The sequence below is a fragment of the Macrobrachium rosenbergii genome, chromosome 23 (genome assembly GCF_040412425.1).
Source record: "Macrobrachium rosenbergii isolate ZJJX-2024 chromosome 23, ASM4041242v1, whole genome shotgun sequence".
In the NCBI taxonomy this organism is placed as follows: domain Eukaryota; kingdom Metazoa; phylum Arthropoda; class Malacostraca; order Decapoda; family Palaemonidae; genus Macrobrachium; species Macrobrachium rosenbergii.
The window spans coordinates 9,370,543-9,393,753 of NC_089763.1; the positions used below are offsets into that span (position 1 = coordinate 9,370,543).

Below are 23,211 nucleotides of genomic sequence, written 5' to 3' on the forward strand. Positions count from 1 at the left end.
AAGGGGAAGGCACAAAATGTTTGTGCTGTTCGGAAAAAAATGAAAACATGGAACATTTCTTACTCTACTGTCCAGCATATAATGAGATTAGAAACATAGTTTTGTGCAACAGCCATATCAGGGAAATAAGGATGGATTGATAGCTAATATACTTTTATTTACAGATCTGCTGAAAGGGGAAACTGAAAACAGGAAAGAATTTATAAAAGAATTGTGGCTTTGCAGAGACAAAAAACCTTAACACAAACAAAGGAGGAATGAAACGAGCAAGGGAGCCGTTTCAAAGCCAAAGGCATGCATAGCCCATTCCCACCTACTACTACTACTAATATGTATATCCGAAGTATTGCGAACCACGAAAAAAGGTAATAGAATAAATTATTTAATTTTGGCCAAATGACAAACACTGTGACATATGAGGTCGTTCATCGCTGAGAAGGAAATTGAGCTTAGAAAGGTGCGTAATTCTTTACAAAAGGTCCGCACCAATATTTGGTGTTTGTTTGATGTGTTGGGTTGTGCCCTTAAGGGTGGCGGGTCGCAGTTAGGTTAGGTGGTTGTGTTGAGTTACTGTACATATTAAGGGGTTTTTGTATTATTTTAGTAAGGTCAAACACCAAATATTGATGCGGACCTTTTGTAAAGAATTACCGAAAGGTGTATCAGGAGGAAAACCTCGCTGTTGCACTATGAAACAGTTGTTAGGAGAGAGTCGATAGCAAGATGGTAGAGAACAACGCCCTAACCAGGTCTTGTAAGGTTAGGCTAGGACGCAGTATTCTAGCAAAGTTTTCGATCTCTGATTAATCTGGTATTTCTAAGTAATAGAGACACTGCCGGTATTTAGCGAGAAATGGCAGTTGTTCCGACACAATATACAAACCCGAGGTCCTTTACATTAGGAGATACTTTCAGGCGTAGGCTGGAAAACGGCCGTTGAACTTCAACAAGGTGGTTAGGCAGTTACCATCCGGGAGGCGGGAGCACCGCCTGCCCAGATGTAAACATTCCAATTTGCTTTCGGCCGTCGTAGCGCACAGACGTTGTTCTTCGCTCTCTGCCTGACTGCATCTTTTCTCTTCATCATTCTTCATGGGAATTTTCCTTTTTCTTTTTTGTGTTATGGATAAATCATCTAAATCCTCCCATCCCCAGCATGTGTGTCCTGGGGTGGGAGGAAAAAAGTGTAATTCTTTTAGATCTAGAGTCGATGTGGACCACACGCGCTCTCTGCACATCTTGCAGGGGCGGGTGTGTTCACGCGACTTCTACTTGTAATGAGTGTTGTTTGTGGTCCTCCGAGCAATGGGGCAAGTTCGAAGGGAGGAGATCTTACCATCGTAAGCCTACCAAGGAGTCGTCCGAGGGAAATACGCCCCGACGACCCGTTGGTGGCCGATGTTTTTGTTCGTTTCTACCTCCCAGCAAACTTCCTCTTCTTGCTCCCCTCTCCCTCGGTGAGGATTCCCCCTCCCCTTCCTCTTACATTTCTTCGTTTGTGGAAGGGCACGGGGAGAGTTGGACCGCGGCTTCATCTCGAAGTCTCTTCCTCCTCGGAGAACTTTATTTTTCCCCGGAGCGAGTGGAGGCTTCTTCTATTAACCCGACTTTTGCTTCAGGTTTTTATTTTTCGGGCTTCCGATAGCCAGACGATGATACCAAGCTCACCCTGGCTGCACCTGGGCCTACCTGGCTCGGCTCTGGAAGGTTTGGCCCCATGGCCCCCTCCAGTCACGACCCACACGGCAGCAACAGCCAATACCACGACTGTCACCTTCTTGGTTTGTCCAGATGCTGATTTCAGTTGCTTCGCATCTGGACACCCAGGTATCGGTGTCATCCTGGGCCCAGCACGCTGTTCCCCTGCCACCTGGCTTTCTGGCACCATTCTCGCGACTGGCCCCTCCTGCATGGTGACGCCATCGCACCCGTATGTGACTGTTGCTGCCCCGTTGCTGAACATGGCCTGGCCTTGGATCACGGTTCCTCGTCTGTCTCTCCAGCCCGGCCCTTCGTCTGCCTCAGTTCCTTTCCAGCCCAGCGACCTTGGCGCAGCCCGTACCAGATCTGCACAGCGGGAGGGGCGGCGCTTGCATCCCTGGCCCCGCCCACTTAGCTGGTTCCTGGCCGACACGCTGCGCTGCCCAGCCCAGGCAATTGCTGGTCCGAGCTCCGCCGTCTCTGCCCGGGTTGCACCTTCTGCTGTTGTGGCCCCTCCCGCTGTTCCTGTTCCTGCTGTTCCTGAGTCCGCGTCTTCGCTTTCCTGGATTGGTGATCTGACTGCTTTCCTGAAGCAGATGGTGAAGAAGAAGAAGAAGAAGAAGAGGTCTAGGAAGGTGTCGTCGCCGTCTTCATCTTCGCTTCATCGTCGTTGTCATCTGCTGCTTCTTCCTCTTCTTCTTCCAAGGCTTCGGTCAAGAAGAAGAAGTCTGTCTCTCCCCTAAGAAACCTCAGTGCTGAGATTTCTAAGGGTCTGCCTCCTTCCACACAGAAGGCAGTGGGTTCTCTCGTTGGTTCTTCCCGATCTTCGGATCAGGGAACCGCTGTTCCGGCCTCCGGGCCAGGGGCAGCGGGAGCCAAGGGTGTGCAGACCAAGGTCGGCACTCTCCCCGCTGCGCCTAAGAAACCTCCTGCTTCTAAGGCCAGCGAGACCGCGTCGGACTCTCGTTCGCGAGTTGCTCCGAGTACCCGGGTCTCCAAGGAGACCAGGATACCCCAGTCTGTTACGGTGGACACTTCTCGCCGTACAGACCAGGGCGTGGGATGAGAAAAGAGCCGGGCATGCAGGTGCCCTTCTCTTCCTGCTGGCACTCCATCCAGTGCCAGGTCAGGTTCCAGGATAATGCTTCAGCCCTCGAGGGGCCGAGTGCATGGAGAAACAGGGAAGAAGTCCCCTGCTCAGTCTTCCCGAGAGGCTTCGGCCTCGAAGAAGTCTGGGGCGCGTCTGAGGACAGTGCAAGCTCGCCCAGCCAGCCTCGCATTTCGACTCCTCCCAGTCCCAGGCCACGCCCACGCCCAGACTGGCTCAGGGGCTGCGAAATACGCCCCAGCTTGGCTCTCGAGAGCCGCTCCGCTCTCCTTGGGAGACCGTTTCACCTGGGTTGAAACGTTCTCCTCGACCTGAGGGCCCGTCATCACCGCTGGGTTGGTGACCGCCCTCGGCCTGCTGCCTCTACTGGTTCTGCCAGTAAAGGCAGTGGGAGCGCCCGATCTTCCCTCATGCCTGTCCCCTCCGCTCCTTCGGTCTCCTCCAAAGGGCGTGAGTCGGAGAGGAGGAACTCTGGGAGTGTTCCCCTCAGAGTTCAACTGCATGGGGTATGTTCCTGGCTCGGTCCTTGGCTCGACCAGGTCCTATGCCCGTGTAGTTCAGGAAGATCCTCAGGGGTCTGCCGAGGTTCTCCCTCCCTGCGGGGAGAGTAGTTCGGGAGGACCGCACCCTGGAAGGACTTGAAGGTCCTCTGCCCCAGGATGCGGACACCCCGAAATACAGAGGACTTTTTTGGAGGTTATCGCGCTGATTGTCAGCACAATGACCTCGGGGAAGGGACCACGGCCGTCTGTGGATTGTCCTTCGCGCCTCGAATCCTTCTGGGGTCCTAAGAAGGAACCCAAGGCTTTTTTGTGGGGCTGCCGTGGTCCACGCTTGCCGAGGGGGTACTCGATCAGGTGAACGGTCTTGTGTCTGGGCAAGACAGTTCCTTCGATCGAGCCGCTCAGAGAAAGCTTCTTCCTCCCCCTCTACCTCGTCAGAAGCGTTTTTACTCTCCAATAGAAGGAGCGTTGCTGACTAAACAGGTTGACCCGGACCTGACTCGTCTGGATCCGGGTCTTTTTGTTGCAGCAATTGTCGGCAGAGAATGTTTCTCTCCCCAACAAGAAGCTGCAACCCTGGAAGCCACCGCCATGGCGGCCTTTCAGGCAGTCTCCTGGCTCGATCTGTGGTCCTTCACAGTATCGAAGGTAGCTGCTTCCTCAGGCGCTATCGTCATGCCTGGGGAGGACTCTGCTTTTGGGAGACTGTGCCAGTCTGGAGGTAGGGCTATTTCCTACCTTGCCCACCAGACTGCAAACCTGTGGGCAAACTTGGTGTTAAAGCGAAGAGACGCCGTTCTCTCTCGCTTTGCCAAGTCTGTAGGTCCCAGTCGGCAATCGCTCTGCGGAATGGACCGTTGCTGGGTTCCTCCTCTCTTCCCTAGAGAGTTGGTGGATGCCGCGGTAGACAAACGCCGTGCGATGAGAACGACCGGCTTGTCCACCAGGCAGTGGTTAAGACCTCCGGGTCTTCTTCGTTCCACTGCAGCCAGGTCTTCGGGCCAGGCTGGCTCTTCCTTGGCCCCTAAGAAGTCCCAGTCTTCGAGGGGTCCCGAGAAAACACCCAGCCTTCTTCTTCCTCGAAAAGGGGGTTACTCCGTCCTTTTCAGCCCCTTTCCAATCCGGTAGAGGGGCAAGGGTAAGAAGAAGAAGGGGAAACGCTTTCTGCAAAATTCCCCTCAGAAGCTGCCAAAGGTGGGGTGCCTGTCGAGCCATTGGGCAACGTGGCAGCGACATGGAGCCGAGACCTGGATAGTTGATGTCCTTCGGGAGGGATATCTCCTACCCTTCCAGTCTCGGCCTCCCCTCACCTACACTCCGGTCCATCTCCAAACTTATCTTTCAGGTTCGTTGAAGGACATGGCACTACAGCAAGAAGTGCAAGCCATGCTGAGCAAGAATGCTGTAGAAGTCGTGTCGGACCAGTCTCCAGGCTTTTACAGCCGGATCTTTCTCGTAGAGAAGGAACATCAGGGGATGGAGACCAGTCATAGACCTCTCCCTTTGAACCGTTTCCTTCGCCAGACTCAGTTCACGATGGAAACAGCACGATCGGTGCTGGCCTCCATCAAAGAGAACGACTTCATGCTTACGGTGGACTTGAAGGATGCGTATTTTCAAATACCCATCCATCTGTCCTCGCCTGCAAGTACCTCCGCTTTGTCCTCGGGAGTCGATCTTCCAATTCAGAGCACTTTGTTTCTGGCTCTCGACCGCTCCCCAGGTGTTCATGAGAGTGTTCTCTCTCGTGTCAGCTTGGGCCCACTTGTGCACGGGATACGTCTTCTGAGGTATCTCGACGACTGGCTAGTCCTGGCGAGCTCTTTCTTGCAGTTGCTACAGGACAGGGATCGCCTCCTCGAGTTTTGCCAGGATCTAGGGATCGTGGTAAATCTGGAGAAGTCAGATCTCACCCCCAAGCAGAGGATAAAATACCTGGGCATTCTGATAGACATGGTGGCAGCAAAGTCTTTCCCTCGGACTCTCGTATCAGCAAGTTCAAGGAGGCAGCACAGTTGTTCCTGTCTCGACAGGAGCAACAAGCTCGGCAATGGCAAGTCGTCATCGGTCACCTGTCGTCATTAGAAAAGCTAGTTCCTCACGGGCGTCTTCACTTGCAGTCTCTCCAGTGGAGACTAAAGGAGCTCTGGTCCCAGTCCCGAGACCCCAGTCCTTCCTCATTCCTCTTTTTCGAGGAAGTGAGAAAGGACCTCCACTGGTGGTTGGACGACAGGAACCTCTTAATAGGAGTATCCCTGCATACTCCCCCTCCGGACATGCTTCTGTTCTCGGACGCATCGACCGAGGGATGGGGCGCACACCTGGAGGAGTTGCTGACTTCGGGAGTGTGGCACCGAGACGACAAGCACCTTCACATCAATATCCTGGAGCTCAAGGCGGCCTTCCTGGCTCTCCAGGAGTTCCGGATCGAGTGATGGGACACTCCGTGGTATTGATGAGCGGCGTGGATACAATACCACGGTAGTGGTGGCATATGTCAACAAGCAGGGGACTGGTGTCCCATCAGCTTCATCAGTTGGCAATGCAGGTGCACGAGTGGGCAGTAGCTCACTCGGTAGAGCTGTCAGCCAGATACATTCCAGGCAAGAGAAATGTAGTGGCGGACAAGCTCAGCCGCCAGAGCCAGGTGGTAGGGATGGAATGGTCCCTCCATCAGGAAGTAGCGGAAAGGCTGTTCGACCTGTGGGGGCGTCCAGTGATAGATCTGTTCATACACCCTGCACAACAGAAAACTTCAGGTCTTCTGTTCGGTCGTGCCGACCCATGGGCCGCTGCTGAGGACGCATTCCAACACCCGTGGGACAACCTCGACACGAACTGCGCCTTTCCTCCATTCTGTCTGATTCGCCGGGTGATCAGCCGAGTGATGATCACCCCGAATCTCAGAATGACTCTGGTGGCACCCAAATGGCCACAGGCCAATGGGTACCCGGACCTGCTAGCTCTCCTCTCTGAGGCACCGAGAGATTCCCCTGGCCCAACCTTCTGCGTCAACCTCACGCTACAGCGGTTCCACCTGGCAGTGCATTCCCTGTGTCTTCACGGCTGGAGGTTATCCACCATCTCTTGCGAGCGAGAGGCTTTTCGCGCATCAGCAACAGAGATGGCAGGATACCTCAGAAGATCCTCTGCAGCACTATACCAGGGAAAGTGGTCCGTCTTCTGTGGTTGGTGTCGTTGTCGAAGGGGTCTCTCTCCGGTCAGAGCTACTGTTCAGCAGGTCACGGACTTCCTCGCCTTCCTTCGCCGAGAGAAGCTTCTCTCCATTTCAGCAGTAAAGGGCTACCGGCGCCGCACTCAGCCTAGTCTTGCGGCTGAAAGGGTAGCCTTTGATCTCTTCCTCTTTCGAGATTTCTCTACTCATGAGAAGCTTCTTCACGGTCTTGCCCACCCAGGGATCTCAGGCCCCTGCGTGGGATGTGACTCTCGTTCTAAGGAGCCTGACTCATGCACCTTACGAGCCTTTAAGAGAGTCGTCGGACAGGGATCTGACCCTCAAGACCGTTTTCTTGCTTGCCCTGGCGTCGGCGAAGAGAGTTGGCGAACTTCACGGACTTTCCTTTGATGTAAAACACTCAAGGGGATGGGGATCAGTTACGCTCGATTTCATCCCGGATTTCATAGCGAAGACTCAGAATCCTTCGGTCCCTGATGCACGGTTCGAGTCCTTCACGATCCCCTCCCTAGAGGACTTCGTAGATAATGATCCAGACGAGATGCTACTGTGTCCTGTTAGGGTGCTGCGGCGCTATCTGAAGAAGACTCGGCACCTCCAGCCTGAGTGTCGACGACTCTTCGTTAGCACTGGCTCGACCAAGAAAGAAGTGTCCAAGAACACCATCTCTTTTTGGCTTCGTGAGACAATAAGGAGAGCGTATCTGCTGCAGGAGAAGACGACACCGTACGCTTTCAGTCCGAGAGCTCACGAGGTCCGCAGCATTGGTCCATCCCTCGCATTCGAAAGAATATGTCGGTACCACAGGTACTGAAGGCAGGTGTGTGGTCCCAACAGACTACCTTCACTTCCTTCTACCTCCGGGATGTTGCACACAAGTCCTTGGACACTTTTTCCTTGGGTCTTGTGGTGGCTGCTCAACAAGTTGTGTAGCTTATCCAGCTCCCTAACGGGACAGGTTGCATCTCGCCTATGTTGTACGGTAAGGATTGGGGAGATGTTTGTTGAGTGACTGGCCTCTTTTCCTTCTCCCCATCCTGGCTCTCTTCCCACGGGCAGGAGCGGACGTGCCGTTACAAGCTGGAACGGGCGATCGAGGCAGGTAAGCACATAACGTGAGCTTCCGTTCTATTCCTTTTCAGGTTATAGAAGCAACCCCACTCCTTTCTCTTGCAAGGGAGGAAAGAGTAAATGACTTTGAGACAAACCCAATGCTTGTATTTGCCTTATTGTCATCCGACGTCAATTCTTCCTAGCCTACTTCGCATGAACTGACGTTTCCCTCTTTCATGCAAAGGGTCCCAGAAGTCTGACATAGATCTTGCGTTTCTTACAACCCGATCTTTTGTCAGAGGTGATTTTTCCCTTCCTCGCTCTTACGACCAGGAAGGGAAGACAAGGTGGTGAACTCCAGTCAGTTCAGAGAGACTTTTTCAGATTCCTCCCTCCAATCAGTAAGTCTCCTAATGTAAAGGACCGAGGGTTTGTATATTGTGTCGGAACAAATAACAATTTTTGAAAGTAAATTGTATTTTTCCTAACTATACAAACCCGAGGTCCTTTACATTTATGCCCACCTCATGCCACCCCTCAATCTGTACATGGGCCAAAAAGGCAAATTGGAATGTTTACATCCGGGCAGGCGGTGCTCCCGCCTCCCCGGACAGTAACTGCCTAACCACCTTGTTGAAGTTCAACGGCCGTTTTCCAGCCTACGCCTGAAAGTATCTCCTAATGTAAAGGACCTCGGGTTTGTATAGTTAGGAAAAATACAATTTACTTTCAAAAATTGTTATTTTTCTTTGTTGTCATGGATAAATCATCTAAATCCTCCCATCCCCAGCGTGTGTGTCCTGGGGTGGGAGGAAAAAAGTGTAATTCTTTTAGATCTAGGGTCGATGTGGACCCACACGCTCTCTGCACATCTTGCAGGGGGCGGATGTGTTCACGCGACTCTACTTGTGATGAGTGTTGTTTGTGGTCCTCCGAGCAATGGGGCAAGTTCGAAGGGAGGAGATCTTACCGTCGTAAGCCTACCAAGGAGTCGTCCGAGGGAAATACGCCCCCGACGACCCGATGGTGGCCGATGTTTCGGGTTCTTTTCTTTCTACCCCCAGCGAACTTCCTCTTCTTGCTCCCTCTCCCCCTCGGTGAGGATTCCTCCTCCCCTTCCTCTTACGTTTCTTCGTTTGTGGAAGGGCACCGGGAGAGTTGGACCGCGACTTCATCTCGAAGTCTCTTCCCGTTCCGGAGGGGAGTTTTCCTTCGGAGCGGTGGAGGCTTCTTCTATTAACCCGACTTTTGCTTCAGGTACCGGGCTCGATAGCCAGACGATGATACCAAGCTCACCCTGGCTGCACCTGGGCCTACCTGGCTCGGCTCTGGAAGGTTTGGCTCCCATGGCCCCCTCCAGTCACGACCCACACGGCAGCAACAGCCACTACCACGACTGTCACCTTCTCGGTTTGTCCAGATGCTGATTTCAGTTGCTTCGCATCTGGACACCCAGGTATCAGCGTCATCCGCGGGCCAGCACGCTGTCCCTCTGCCACCTGGCTTTCTGGCACCATTCTCGCACACTGGCCCCTCCTACATGGTGACGCCATCGCATCCATATGTGACTGTTGCTGCCCCCGTTGCTGAACATGGCCTGGCCTTGGATACAGTTCCTCGTCTGTCTCTCCAGCCCGGCCCTTCGTCTGCCTCAGTTCCCTTCCCAGCGACCTTGGCACGGCCCGTACCAGATCTACACGCGGGAGGGGCGGCGCTTGCATCCCCTGGCCCCCCCCCTTTTCCTGGCCGACACGCTGCTCTCTGCCCAGGCAATTGCTGGTCCGAGCTCCGCCGTCTCTGCCCGGGTTGCACCTTCTGCTGTTGTGGCCCCTCCCGCTGTTCCTGTTCCTGCTGTTCCTGAGTCCGCGTCCTCGCTTTCCTGGATTGGTGATCTGACTGCTTTCCTGAAGCAGATGGTGAAGAAGAAGAAGAGGTCTAGGAAGGTGTCGTCGTCGTCGTCTGCTGCTTCTTCCTCTTCTTCTTCCAAGGCTTCGCGGCCGAAGAAGAAGAAGTCTGTCTCTCCCCCCCCTAAGAAACCTCGTACTGAGATTTCTAAGGGTCTGCCTCCTTCCACACAGAAGGCAGTGGGTTCTCTCGTTGGTTCTTCCCGATCTTCGGATCAGGGAACCGCTGTTCCGGCCTCCGGGCCAGGGGCAGCGGGAGCCAAGGGTGTGCAGACCAAGGTCGGCACTCTCCCCGCTGCGCCTAAGAAACCTCCTGCTTCTAAGGCCAGCGAGACCGCGTCGGACTCTCGTTCGCGAAGTTGCTCCAGTACCGGGTCTCCAAGGAGACCAGGATACCCCAGTCTGTTACGGTGGACACTTCTCGCCGTTCAGATCAGGGCGTGGGACGAGAGAAAGGGCTGGGGCATGCAGGTGCCCCTCCTCTTCCTGCTGGCACTCCATCTAGTGCCAGGTCAGGTTCCCGGGATAATGCTTCAGCCCCGAGGGGCCGAGTGCATGGAGAAACAGGGAAGAAGTCCCCTGCTCAGTCTTCCCGAGAGGCTTCGGCCTCGAAGAAGTCTGGGGCGCGTCTGAGGACAGTGCAAGCTCGCCAGCCAGCCGCTATTGCTCGACTCCTCCCAGTCCCAGGCCACGCCCACGCCTACTGGCTCAGGGAGGCGAATGTCGCGCTCGCTCGACTCTTTTCGAGCCGCTCCGCTCTCCTCGGGAGACCGTTTCACCTGGGTTGAAACGTTCTCCTCGACCTGAGGCCCCCGTCATCACCGCGGGTTGGTGACCGCCCTCGGCCTGCTGCCTCTACTGGTTCTGCCAGTAAGGGCAGTGGGAGCGCCGATCTTCCTCGCCTGTCCCCTCCGCTCCTTGGTCTCCTCCAAAGGGTGTGAGTCGGAGAGGAGGAACTCTGGGGAGTGTTCCCCTCAGAGTTCAACTGCATGGGGGTATGTTCCTGGCTCGGTCCTTGGCTCGACCAGGTCCTATGCCTGTGTAGTTCAGGAAGATCCTCAGGGGTCTGCCGAGGTTCTCCCTCCTGCGGGGAGAGTAGTTCGGGAGGACCGCACCCTGGAAGGACTTGAAGGTCCTCTGCCCCAGGATGCGGACACCCCCGAAATACAGAGGACTTTTTGGAGGTTATTGCGCTGATTCGTCGCACAATGACCTCGGGGAAGGGACCACGGCCGTCTGTGGATTGTCCTTCGCGCCTCGAATCCTTCTGGGGACTAAGAAGGAACCCAAGGCTTCGGTGGGGCTGCCGTGGTCCACGCTTGCCGAGGGGTACTCGATCAAGTGAACGGTCTTGTGTCTGGGCAGACAGTTCCTTCGATCGAGCCGCTCGGAGAAGCTTCTTCCTCCCCTCTACCTCGTCAGAAGCGTTTTTACTCACCAGTGGAAGGAGCGTTGCTGACTAAACAGGTTGACCCGACCTGACTCGTCTGGATCCGGGTCTTTCGTCCAGCAATTGTCGGCAGAGAATGTTTCTCTCTCCCAACAAGAAGCTGCAACCCTGGAAGCCACCGCCATGGCGGCCTTTCAGGCAGTCTCCTGGCTCGATCTGTGGTCCTTCAGTAGTATCGAGGTAGCTTTTTCCTCAGGCGCTATCGTACCTGGGGAGGACTCTGCTTTTGGGAGACTGTGCCAGTCTGGAGGTAGGGCTATTTCCTACCTTGCCCACCAGACTGCAAACCTGTGGGCAAACTTGGTGTTAAAGCCGAAGAGACGCGTTCTCTCTCGCTTTGCCAAGTCTGTAGGTCCCAGTCGGCAATCGCTCTGCGGAATGGACCGTTGCTGGGTTCCTCCTCTCTCTCCCTAGAGAGTTGGTGGATGCCGCGGTGGACAAACGCCCGTGCCGATGAGAACGACCGGCTTGTCCACCAGGCAGTGGTTAAGACCTCCGGTCTTCTCGTTCCACTGCAGCCAGGTCTTCGGGCCAGGCTGGCTCTTCCTGGCCCCTAAGAAGTTCCAGTCTTCGAAGGGGTCCCGAGGAAACACCCAGTTCTTCTTCCTCGAAAAGGGGGTTACTCCCGTCCTTTTCAGCCCCTTTCAATCCGGTAGAGGGGCAAGGGTAAGAAGAAGAAGGGAAACGCTAGGGCGGCATTCCCCCAGAAGCTGCCAAAGGTGGGGGGTGCCTGTCGAGCCATTGGGCAACGTGGCAGCGACACGGAGCCGAGACCTGGATAGTGGATGTCCTTCGGGAGGGATATCTCTTACCCTTCGAGTCTCGGCCTCCCCTCACCTACACTCCAGTCCATCTCCAAACTTATCTTTCAGGTTCGTTGAAGGACATGGCACTACAGCAAGAAGTGCAAGCCATGCTGAGCAAGAATGCTGTAGAAGTCGTGTCGGACCAGTCTCCAGGCTTTTACAGCCGGATCTTTCTCGTAGAGAAGGCATCAGGGGGATGGAGACCAGTCATAGACCTCTCTCCTTTGAACCGTTTCCTTCGCCAGACTCGGTTCACGATGGAAACAGCACGATCGGTGCTGGCCTCCATCAGGGAGAACGACTTCATGCTTACGGTGGACTTGAGGGATGCGTATTTTCAGATACCCATCCATCCGTCCTCGCGCAAGTACCTTTGCTTCGTCCTCGGGGAGTCGGTCTTCCAATTCAGGGCACTTTGTTTCGGGCTCTCGACCGCTCCCCAGGTGTTCACGAGTGTTCCCTCTCGTGTCAGCTTGGGCCCACTCGCACGGGATACGTCTTCTGAGGTATCTCGACGACTGGTTAGTCCTGGCGAGCTCTCGCTCGCAGTTGCTACAGGACAGGGATCGTCTCCTCGAGTTTTGCCAGGATCTAGGGATCGTGGTAAATCTGGAGAAGTCAGATCTCACCCCAAGCAGAGGACAAAATACCTGGGCATGCTGATAGACACGGTGGCAGCAAAAGTCTTTCCCTCGGACTCTCGTATCAGCAAGTTCAAGGAGGCAGCACAGTTGTTCCTGTCTCGACAGGAGCAACAAGCTCGGCAATGGCAAGTCGTCATCGGTCACCTGTCGTCATTAGAAAAGCTAGTTCCTCACGGGCGTCTTCACCTGTGGTCTCTCCAGTGGAGACTAAAGGAGCTCTGGTCCCAGTCCCGAGACCCCAGTCCTTCCTCATTCCTCTTTCTGAGGAAGTGAGAAAGGACCTCCACTGGTGGTTGGACGACAGGAACCTCTTAATAGGAGTATCCCTGCATAATCCCCCTCCGGACATGCTTCTGTTCTTGGACGCATCGACCGAGGGATGGGGCGCACACCTGGAGGAGTTGCTGACTTCGGGAGTGTGGCACCGAGACGACAAGCACCTTCACATCAATATCCTGGAGCTCAAGGCGGCCTTCCTGGCTCTCCAGGAGTTCCAGGATCGAGTGATGGGACACTCCGTGGTATTGATGAGCGACAATACCACGGTAGTGGCATATGTCAACAAGCAGGGGGGACTGGTGTCCCATCAGCTTCATCAGTTGGCAATGCAGGTGCACGAGTGGGCAGTAGCTCACTCGGTAGAGCTGTCAGCCAGATACATTCCAGGCAAGAGGAATGTCATGGCGGACAAGCTCAGCCGCCAGAGCCAGGTGGTAGGGATGGAATGGTCCCTCCATCAGGAAGTAGCGGAAAGGCTGTTCGACCTGTGGGGGCGTCCAGTGATAGATCTGTTCGCCACCCGGCACAACAGAAAACTTCAGGTCTTCTGTTCGGTCGTGGCGGACCCATGGGCCGCTGCGGAGGACACATTCCAACACCCGTGGGACAACCTCGACACATACGCCTTTCCTCCATTCTGTCTGATTCGCTGGGTGATCAGCCGAGTGATGATCACCCCGAATCTCAGAATGACTCTGGTGGCACCCAAATGGCCACAGGCCAATTGGTACCCGGACCTGCTAGCTCTCCTCTCCGAGGCACCGAGAGATTCCCCTGGCCCAACCTTCTGCGTCAACCTCACGCACAGCAGTTCCACCTGGCAGTGCATTCCCAGTGTCTTCACAGCTGGAGGTTATCCACCATCTCTTGCGAGTGAGAGGCTTTTTGCGCCGCGCAGCAACAGAGATGGCAGGATACCTCAGAAGATCCTCCGCAGCGGTATACCAGGGAAAGTGGTCCGTCTTCTGTGGTTGGTGTCGTTGAAGGGGTATCTCTCCGGTCAGAGCTACTGTTCAGCAGGTCGCGGACTTCCTCGTCTTCCTTCGCCGAGAGAAGCTTCTCTCCATTTCAGCAGTGAAAAAACCGCGCCGCACTTGGCCTAGTCTTGCGGCTGAAAGGAGTAGACATCTCTTCCTCTTTTCGAGATTTCTCTACTCATGAGAAGCTTCGAACGGTCTTGCCCACCCAGGGATCTCAGGCCCCCTGCGTGGGATGTGACTCTCGTTCTAAGGAGCCTGACTCGTGCACCTTACGAGCCTTTAAGAGAGTCGTCAGACAGGGATCTGACCCTCAAGACCGTTTTCTTGCTTGCCCTGGCGTCGGCGAAGAGAGTTGGCGAGCTTCACGGACTTTCCTTTGATGTAAAACACTCAAGGGGATGGGGATCAGTTATGCTCGATTTCATCCCGGATTTCGTAGCGAAGACTCAGAATCCTTCGGTCCCTGATGCACGGTTCGAGTCCTTCATGATCCTCCCTAGAGGACTTTTGTAGATAATGATCCAGACGAGATGCTACTGTGTCCTGTTAGGGTGCTGCGGCGCTATCTGAAGAAGACTCGGCACCTCCAGCCTGAGTGTCGACGACTCTTCGTTAGCACTGGCTCGACCAAGAAAGAAGTGTCCAAGAACACCATCTCTTTTTGGCTTCGTGAGACAATAAGGAGAGCGTACTCTGCTGCAGGAGAAGACGACACCGTACGCTTTCGTCCGAGAGCTCACGAGGTCCGCAGCATTGGTCCATCCCTCGCATTCTGGAAGAATATGTCGGTACCACAGGTACTGAAGGCAGGTGTGTGGTCCCGACAGACTACCTTCACTTCCTTCTACCTCTGGGATGTTGCACACAAGTCCTTGGACACTTTTTCCTTGGGTCCTGTGGTGGCTGCTCAACAAGTTGTGTAGCTTATCCAGCTCCCCTAACAGGGACAGGTTGCATCTCGCTTATGTTGTACAGCAGGTAGTGGATTGGGAGATGTTTGTTGAGTGACTGGCCTCTTTTCCTTCTCCCCATCCTGGCTCTCTTCCCACGGGCAGGGAGCTGGGCGTGCCCGTTACAAGCTGGACCGGCGATCGAGGCAGGTAAGCACATAACGTGAGCTTCCATTCTATTCCCTTTCAGGTTATTGAAGCAACCCCACTCCTTTCTCTTGCAAGGGAGGAAGGAGTAAATGACTTTGAGACAAACCCAATGCTTGTATTTGCCTTATTGTCATCCGACATCAATTCTTCCTAGCCTACTTCGCATGAACTGACGTTTCCCTCTTTCATGCAAAGGGTCCCAGAAGTCTGACATAGATCTTGCGTTTCTTACAACCCGATCTTTTGTCAGAGGCGATTTTTTCCCTTCCTTGCTCTTACGACCAGGAAGGGAAGACAAGGTGGTGAACTCCAGTCAGTTCAGAGAGACTTTTTCAGATTCCTCCCTCCAATCAGTAAGTCTCCTAATGTAAAGGACCGAGGGTTTGTATATTGTGTCGGAACAAATAACAATTTTTGAAAGTAAATTGTATTTTTCCTAACTATACAAACCCGAGGTCCTTTACAATTATGCCCACCTCATGCCACCCCTCAATCTGTACATGGGCCTGAAAGGCAAATTGGAATGTTTACATCCGGGCAGGCGGTGCTCCCCTCCTCCCGGACAGTAACTGCCTAACCACCTTGTTGAAGTTCAACGGCCGTTTTCCAGCCTACGCCTGAAAGTATCTCCTAATGTAAAGGACCTCGGGTTTGTATAGTTAGGAAAAATACAATTTACTTTCAAAAATTGTTATTTTCTTATAGTATTTTGGTTGCTTATTTACAATTCAACGGTTTTTTTTTTTTTGCGGCCTGCTGTAATTAACCTGCAATTTTCCCCTGAAGTCCATCCAAGAAGGGGTTTCCTTACGCGATCTTCAGAAGACAGAACACGGCTACGTCTGTTTCGAACGGTTCTTATCCTGTCTGGCAAGTGCAGTACCTTGGAAACTGGTTTTTTCAACTCTTTTAGGGCTTCTGACACTGGCGGTGCATTTGTTTGTTGTCGGCCAAATGGAATGTCCTTAATGACATGTTTAGTACTGGTCCGGGGGTGGGGAGTTACCCATCGTTAACAAGTTATTGCACTTGCCAGACGGGATATGAACCGTTCAAGCAGACGATACGGTGCTCTGTCTCGTGAAGATCGCGTGGAAACCCCGGTTAGCATCCGTCCCCTTCCCGTGGGTAGAGTTCAAAGGTAAATTGCAAGTTAATTACAGCCGACCTAAAAAATTAACGTTAAATTGTTAATAAGCATCCAAAATACTATAAGAAACTACCATTTCTCGCTAAATACCCGCCATGTACTTATAACTTAGTTCTACCAATCCTACCCGTCTCTCTACTCTGCATCGGTTCCTGATAATGTTTTCAGCTGTTGGGTAGTTTACAGTTTCGGTTGCCAGGCCGCGTAACACCTTCTGCCCGTGCTACAATAACTCCACCAGGGTAAGTAGTTCCGCGACCCAGTGACCTCACGCTTTCTGGGGGGGTCCAGGGGGAAAGCCCTCCCTAGGTTAGGATGCCTATGTTAGGTTAGGTTGGTTACATCTGGTTAGGTCAGGACCTGGTACTACAGGAAAAGATTGTCTTGTTTGTATTCGTCCACCAGTTTCCTAGACGGAACCTACACCACAGCCTTGGCCACCTAAACTGTAGGCGCTCCTGAGCAGCATCATCAATATGCAGTAAATGTGCCTTGCTGTCGAACTTCTTAGTTCCAGGGGTCCTTTATTTCTCACACCATTGAACTATGGAACATCATCGCTGAGGATGTCTTGCAATTTGAACATGGGAAGTTCAAGCAGAGATGCAGTGAATTACTGCCCTAAGACCATTCTCCTTGTCTTTACCTCCTCTTACTTAGTCCTAATGAACACCATACTTTGTTCCGACACAATATACAAAACCTCAGTCCTTTACATTAGGAATTACTTTCAGGCGTAGGCTGGAAACGGCCGTTAAACTCTTGAGCAAGGTGGTTAGGCAGTAACTACCGCCAGGTAGGCGGGGATACCCGCCTGCCCGGATGTAAACATTCCAGTTTGCTTTCACCCGTCATGTGTTGATGACGTGTTTTTGTTCTCTCTCTCCGCCTGACTGTCGTTAAGCTCTTAGTATCCCTGTGGGATCTTTCTGTTTTTATTTTGTTTATATATACATGTGTGTGATATTTATTAATACAAACCCAAGATTTGTGATAACCTTGTATAAGCCGGAATGTTTTCCTGCCTGTGTCTTGGGTTTGACGGCCAAGGGCGTATTCCTGAGTAGTGTAACCAAGTGGTAATGCTTCTCTTCCAGCAGCCCTTTACGTAATACTGAAGCGCCCTGTACTTTCGGAGATATAGTTTGGGACGCAATATCTTCACTCCCTACATCCATCGGGACGTAAGAGTTAGTTCCCTTCTTGGGCTTCCACCCTCCATGTATAAGGGGCATCACTAATTTCTTCCTACTTATGCTGAGTGTTGCTCTCCGCCTGCGCTTAGAGAATTGCGGGCTGAGTCGGGGGTTTCTGGCGTCGTCGATAAGTTCCGCTTCCACGGTGCCCATGGTGGCCTCCCCTCTGTCCATTTTTCTCTTCCCGTAGGTTCTTCCTTCTCCCCTTTAGTGTATCTCTCTCCTTCGCCCTCTTCGCTCGCTTGTCGGGCGAAGACGAGGCGGGGGGGAGCCCCTTGTAGTGGGAGGAGCCTCCCACTACTAATCATCTTTGCTTTTCTTTCAGGTTGACAGTGAGCATCGCAGACACAGCAGTAGTTGGCTGGATATATCAAAGAATATCTCACATGAAGCAGTCCCAACATTCATTCAGTGTTGCTTCGGGATCGACCACAATACCAGATTAGATGACATATTTCCACGTTAGGATCGCTCTGACTCTGTCCCCGCCGATGTAGATCGATCGCTGTCATTGCTGGTTTTCATGTATGCTGTTGCAATGCCTCCTGTGTATCTGTGGTCCATCTGCTCCTGCTGTTCCCTGTGTTATGCTCTTGTCAACTCGACGACAGTCTGTGGGCTGCTCTCCTGGTCTCCTGCCGCAGCCGCCCTGATCGCTCCTGTCGCTGCTGGTGACTTTCAAATGACATTCTGTCCGTTGCAGTAGCTCCTGCCTTCCGAACCGCTAATGTAGCTCCTGCATCGGGTGTCCTGATCGTGCCTGCTTCTTTTCCTAGTGATCGTGCCTGGGGCCGCTTCCGTTGTGTTCCTGCCAGCTGCCCTGGAGGTTATGATGTCTGCCATCCTGTAGAAGATGTTGGCGTGAAAGGGAAGGAAGTCGCCTTGTGGAAGTGACGTTCCTGGCCGTTGCAATAGCTCCTGCCCTCCGATCCTGTGCCGTAGCTCCTGCATCGGCTGTCCTGATCATTCCTGCCGCTTCTGGTATTCGTGCCCGGGGCCGCTTCCTTGCGTTCCTGCCAGCTGCTCTAGAGGTTACGATGTCCGCCATCCTGTAGAAGATGTCGGCGTGATGATGTAGGAAGTGGTCCTGTTGAGGTGATGTTCCTGGCCGTTGCAGTAGCTCCTGCCTTCCGAACCGCTGCCGTAGCTCCTGCATCGGCTGTCCTGATCATGCCTGCTGCTTCTCCTGGTGGTGGTGTCCTAGCTGCGTCCGTTGTGTTCATGCCGGACTACCCTGGAGGTTACGATGTTTCGTGTCCACCATCCTGTAGATGATGTCGGAGTGGAGGTGGAGGAAGCCGCCCTGTGGAAGTAGCCACCGTCTTCTTCATCTTATCTTCGATTTCGTCTTCTGCTGCGTCTTCCCTTCCTCTCCCGAGGTCCAAGGGGGTCCCGGGAATCGGACAGACCTCCATCGGCCTAAGGAGAGGAATGCTGCTTCTTCCCCTTGATGCTCTTGGATGTCTAGGGACTGCCTCCTTCCGAGGAGGCAGAGGGTCTCTCGTTGGCTCTTCCCGACCTTCGGGTTAGGAAACCTATTCGCATAGCCCTGGGTTTTGTGTTTGTTCCGACACAATATACAAACCCTCGGTCCTTTACATTAGGATTACTTTCAGGCGTAGGCTGGAAATGGCCGTTAAACTCTTGAGCAAGGTGGTTAGGCAGTAACTACCTCCAGGTAGGCGGGGATACCCGCCTGCCCGGATGTAAACATCCCAGTTTGCTTTCACCCGTCATGTGTTGATGACGTGTTTTCGTTCTCTCTGCCTGACTGTCGTTAAGCTCTTATTATCCCTGTGGGATCTTTCAGTATTTTTGTTTATATATACATGTGTTTGATATTTGTTAATACAAACCCACGATTTGTGATAACCTTGCGTAAGCCGTCGTTCCCTACCTGTGTCTTGGGTTTGACGGCCAAGGGCATAACTGGAGTACTGTAACCAAGTGGTAATGCTTCTCTCCACCGGCCCTTTATGTAAATACTGAAGGCGCCCCTGTATTTTCGGAGATATAGTTTGGGACGCGATATCTTCACTCCCCTACATCCATCGGGATGTAAGAGTTAGTTCCCTTCCTGGGCTTCCACCCTCCGTGTGTAAGGGGCATCACTAATTTCTTCCTACTTATGCTGAGTGTTACTCGCCGCCTGCGCTTAGAGATTTGCGGGCCGAGTGGGAGGTTACAGGCGTTGTCGATAAGTTTCGCTTCCACGGCGCCCTTGGTGGCCTCCCCTCCGTCCTTTTTTCTCTTCCCGTAAGTTCTTCCTTCTCCCCTTAGTAGATCTCTCTCCTTTGCCCTCTTCGCTCGCTCGTCAGGCGAAGACTGGGGGGAGCAATCGAACGACCTTGTCTAGAGTACCTCCACCCTCTGCGTAGGGCTGTTCCCCTTGTAGTGGGAGGAGCCTCCCTCTACTAATCATCTTTGTTTTTTTTTCAGGTTGACAGTGAGCATCTCAGACACAGCAGTAGTTGGCTGGATATATCAAGAATATCTTGCATGAAGCAGTCCCGACATTCATTCAGTGTTGCTTCGGGATCGACCACAATACCTGATTAGATGAAATATTTCCATGTCGGGATCGCTCTGACTCTGTTCCCGCCGATGTAGATCGATCGCTGTCATTGCTGGTTTTCATGTATGCTGTTGCAATGCTTCCTGCGTATCTGTGGTCCATCTGCTCCTGCTGTTCCCTGTGTTATGCTCTTGTCAACTCGACGACAGTCTGTGGGCTGCTCTCCTGGTCTCCTGCCGCAGCCGCCCTGATCGCTCCTGTCGCTGCTGGTGACTTTCAAATGACATTCTGTCCGTTGCAGTAGCTCCTGCCTTCCGAACCACTAATGTAGCTCCTGCATCGGATGTCCTGATCGTGCCTGCTTCTTCTCCTAGTGATCGTGCCTGGGGCCGCTTCCGTTGTGTTCCTGCCAGCTGCCCTGGAGGTTATGATGTCTGCCATCCTGTAGAAGATGTTGGCGTGAAAGGGAAGGAAGTCGCCTTGTGGAAGTGACGTTCCTGGCCGTTGCATAGCTCCTGCTCTCCGAACCTCTGCCTTAGCTCCTGCATCGGCTGTCCTGATCATTCCTGCCGCTTCTGGCGGTCGTGCCCGGGGCCGCTTCCGTGCGTTCCTGCCAGCTGCCCCAGTGGTTACGATGTCCGCCATCCTGTAGAAGATGTCGGCGTGAAGATGTAGGAAGTGGTCCTGTTGAGGTGATGTTCCTGGCCATTGCAGTAGCTCCTGCCTTCCGAACCGCTGCCGTGGCTCCTGCATCGGCTGTCCTGATCATGCTTCTCCTGGTGGTGGTGTCCTAGCTGCGTCCGTTGTGTTCCTGCCGGACTACCCTGGAGGTTACGATGTTTCATGTCCACCATCCTGTAGAAGATGTCGGAGTGGAGGTGAAGGAAGCATTCCTGTGGAAGTAGCTGCCGTCTTCTTCATCTTATCTTTGATTTCGTCTTCTGCTGCGTCTTCCTTCCTCTCCCGAGGTCCAAGGGGTCCCGAGAATCGGACAGACCTCCATTGGCCAAAGGAAGGAATGCTGCTTCTTCCCCCCTTGATGCCCTTGGACGTCTAGGGACTGCCTCCTTCCGAGGAGGCAGTGGGTCTCGTTGGCTCTTCCCAACCTTCGGGTTAGGAAACCGATTCGCACAGCCCTGGGTTTTGTGTTTTTCGAAGCGCTGGCGCGCAGACCTCAGTTTGCGATCCCGTTCCCGAGTCTTAGAGGTTCCGCCTCTTAAGATGGGGGCTGCTTCGGGCGCTCGTTCGCGAGCCGCTTCGAGTGCTCGAGATTCTATGGAATATTGAGTATCCCGATCTGGTCTGGAGAGATTTTCCTGGGCCCAGTTCGGGAGCAGTGTGAGAGAAAGGGCCGAGGCACCCAGGTGTCTTGGCTCCTCTTCCTGCCAGCACCGCAAGCGTTCCCCGAGTGTTTGCCAGTGGTTGGTCGGGTTCCCAGCCTGGTGTCTCGATCCTCTCGGTTCGAACACCAGAAGAAGCAGGAAAGAGATTCACTTTGGGAGTCCTGCGGGACTTCTAAGGGACTGACTCTCTTCCGGGAGACAAGTTTCTCTTCAATGATTCCCTTTCTGCTGTGGGATCTTGCATTTTCGGGGTCAGCGAGAGCGCCTCTCGAGGCCACGCCCTCGTTGCCAGTCTTGGAAGTCTGCGTCTAAGACTGGTTCTGTGCTTGGCTCTTTCGATCTATTAGGAAACAAAGCAGCTGCTCCTGATTTTCGGAAGTCTCTTGGGTAGCTTGAATTCTACGAATCACGAGCGCTCTCCTTACGAGAGGCACAGGACGAGAGAAAGTGCCGAGACACCCAGGTGTCTGGTTGCTGAGACACCCAGGTGTCGGGGTGCCGCGACGCCAGGTGTCTCGATACTGCCCACCAGCTGCTTTGGTTGCTCGGCCGGGCTGTGTTCGTGTCTCGAACTTAAGGGTTCGAGCATGCAAGATAGCAGACAGAATTCCCCTTTGAACCTTCTTCTCGAGAGGCCTCGGCCTCGAAGGAGTTTAGAGTTCGGGAAACTAGCAATTGTTCATAGCAGACGAGTCCATCCTGCCCAGTTATGATTGTGTTCGCGCAATTGGCTCGGCTTGGCCCCTGGTCGCACTTACGAGACTGGCTCGGCTCGACTCGGCTTGCCAGACTGGCTCGGCTCGGCTCGACTCGACTCAGCTTGCCAGACTGGCTCGGCTCGGTTCAGCTTGCCCCGCCTGCCTCCCAGTCCGCCGCATACCGACCAGCTGGATCGCGTTCGCGGGATCGGCTCGGCTCGGCTCGGCCCTACTCTGTTTTTTCCGATTTGGGTTCTCGGCTATGTTCGAGTGAACTTTTTTGCTCTTCCCAGGAAAGCGCTTTGCCACAGCACAAGTGCTCTTCCTTCCCCGTGTGGCAGTAATCTCCTTCGTTTGATTATCGCTCACGGTCTGCCTCTCCTGCTTATTATACTGGCAGGACAGGTAGGGATACTCTTTTCTCCTCACCTGTTCTCTTCTCCTCTCGGTTGTTCCGAGAGGCGCTTGAGACAGGACAGAGAGCTCCGGTGAAATTTTCTTTTGGAGTTCGGCTGCCTGGCATGCTTTGGGTGTCGGTCCCCGATTCTTTCTCGTATTATAACCAGGTAGCCGAGGAGGGTTTCATGGGATCTGTCAAGGTCTCCTCCAAGGGAGAGGTACAGGAGTTTCATGCATCGGAAACAGCGAGGTCTTCCTCTTCAAGTTCTGATCGCCCCGTGTTCTCGGGAACTTTGCGCGATTTTATTCGAATCGGTGTGAGGATCCCTGGGACAGGACCACGGCTCCCCCAATGTATAACCTGCATCACTCGCAACCCTTGCAGTTTCCGAGGGGCCGAGAGTGTCAGGGATCGCCGCAGTCCTGGCTTCCGAGAGCGCTCTCGACCTGATGAATTCTTTTCTTCGAAGGAGTTAATTCAGGTCGTGACACCAAGCTTCCACCCCTGGGCAGTTCTGGTGCTAAGAAGAAGGACTTTGTCCCAATTCGGATCTCCGGTTTCGTAAGTCCCGAGTTGGCTCAACCCTTGGGAACGAACCTTTACTTGGTTCTGCCTTTCTCTTTCAGAGATTGCCAGATACCCCAGTAATCAAGGTTCCCACCAGGGCACTGACTTGTCCTTTGGACAATGGCCAAGAACTTTGGGTCTTAGTCATCTCAACTCGACCTTGAGTTCAAGCCAGCCCCCTCAACTCCTTAGCTAAGAAGTCCTAGGCTTCAGAAGAAGATTACAACTGCTGATGCCTGGATGCCTGGAAATGATACTTATCGAGTCTCTGGAACTGGCAGCGACATTGCTGAGACCTGGGAATGGATTCCTTTAGGAGAAGTATCTATTTCCCTTTAGGTCTCGGCAATTCTTTCCACCACTGAACTTTCATCCCACCACCTCTCCTTTGGTGCTCCCATGATTCGGAAATGCCAGCCGGCTAGAGCTAATTGCCTTGGTAACCTGTCATCTTGCAGAAGCTTCCCCATGGTGGAGAATGGAAGTCTGCTTCCTTTCCTCCGTTCTTTCCTCTTCAATGTATGAGGAAAGAGTTAGGCTAATGCTTGATTGAAGGAACCTTCGAATATGCTTGCATATTCCCCTCACATCTTGTGTCTTGCAGTTCACAGATTGAGG

General features: G+C 53.4%; 1 protein-coding gene across 1 annotated transcript in view; it reads left to right on the forward strand.

Moving 5' to 3' along the window:
* Positions 1-225: 225 nt before the first annotated feature.
* LOC136851002 (uncharacterized) overlaps positions 226-23,211 on the forward strand; it is a 146,680-nt gene continuing 123,694 nt past the window's right edge. The window contains exon 1 of the mRNA XM_067124976.1: positions 226-365. The gene's annotated coding sequence lies outside the window, so the exon portion shown is untranslated. The remainder of the gene's footprint in view (positions 366-23,211) is intronic.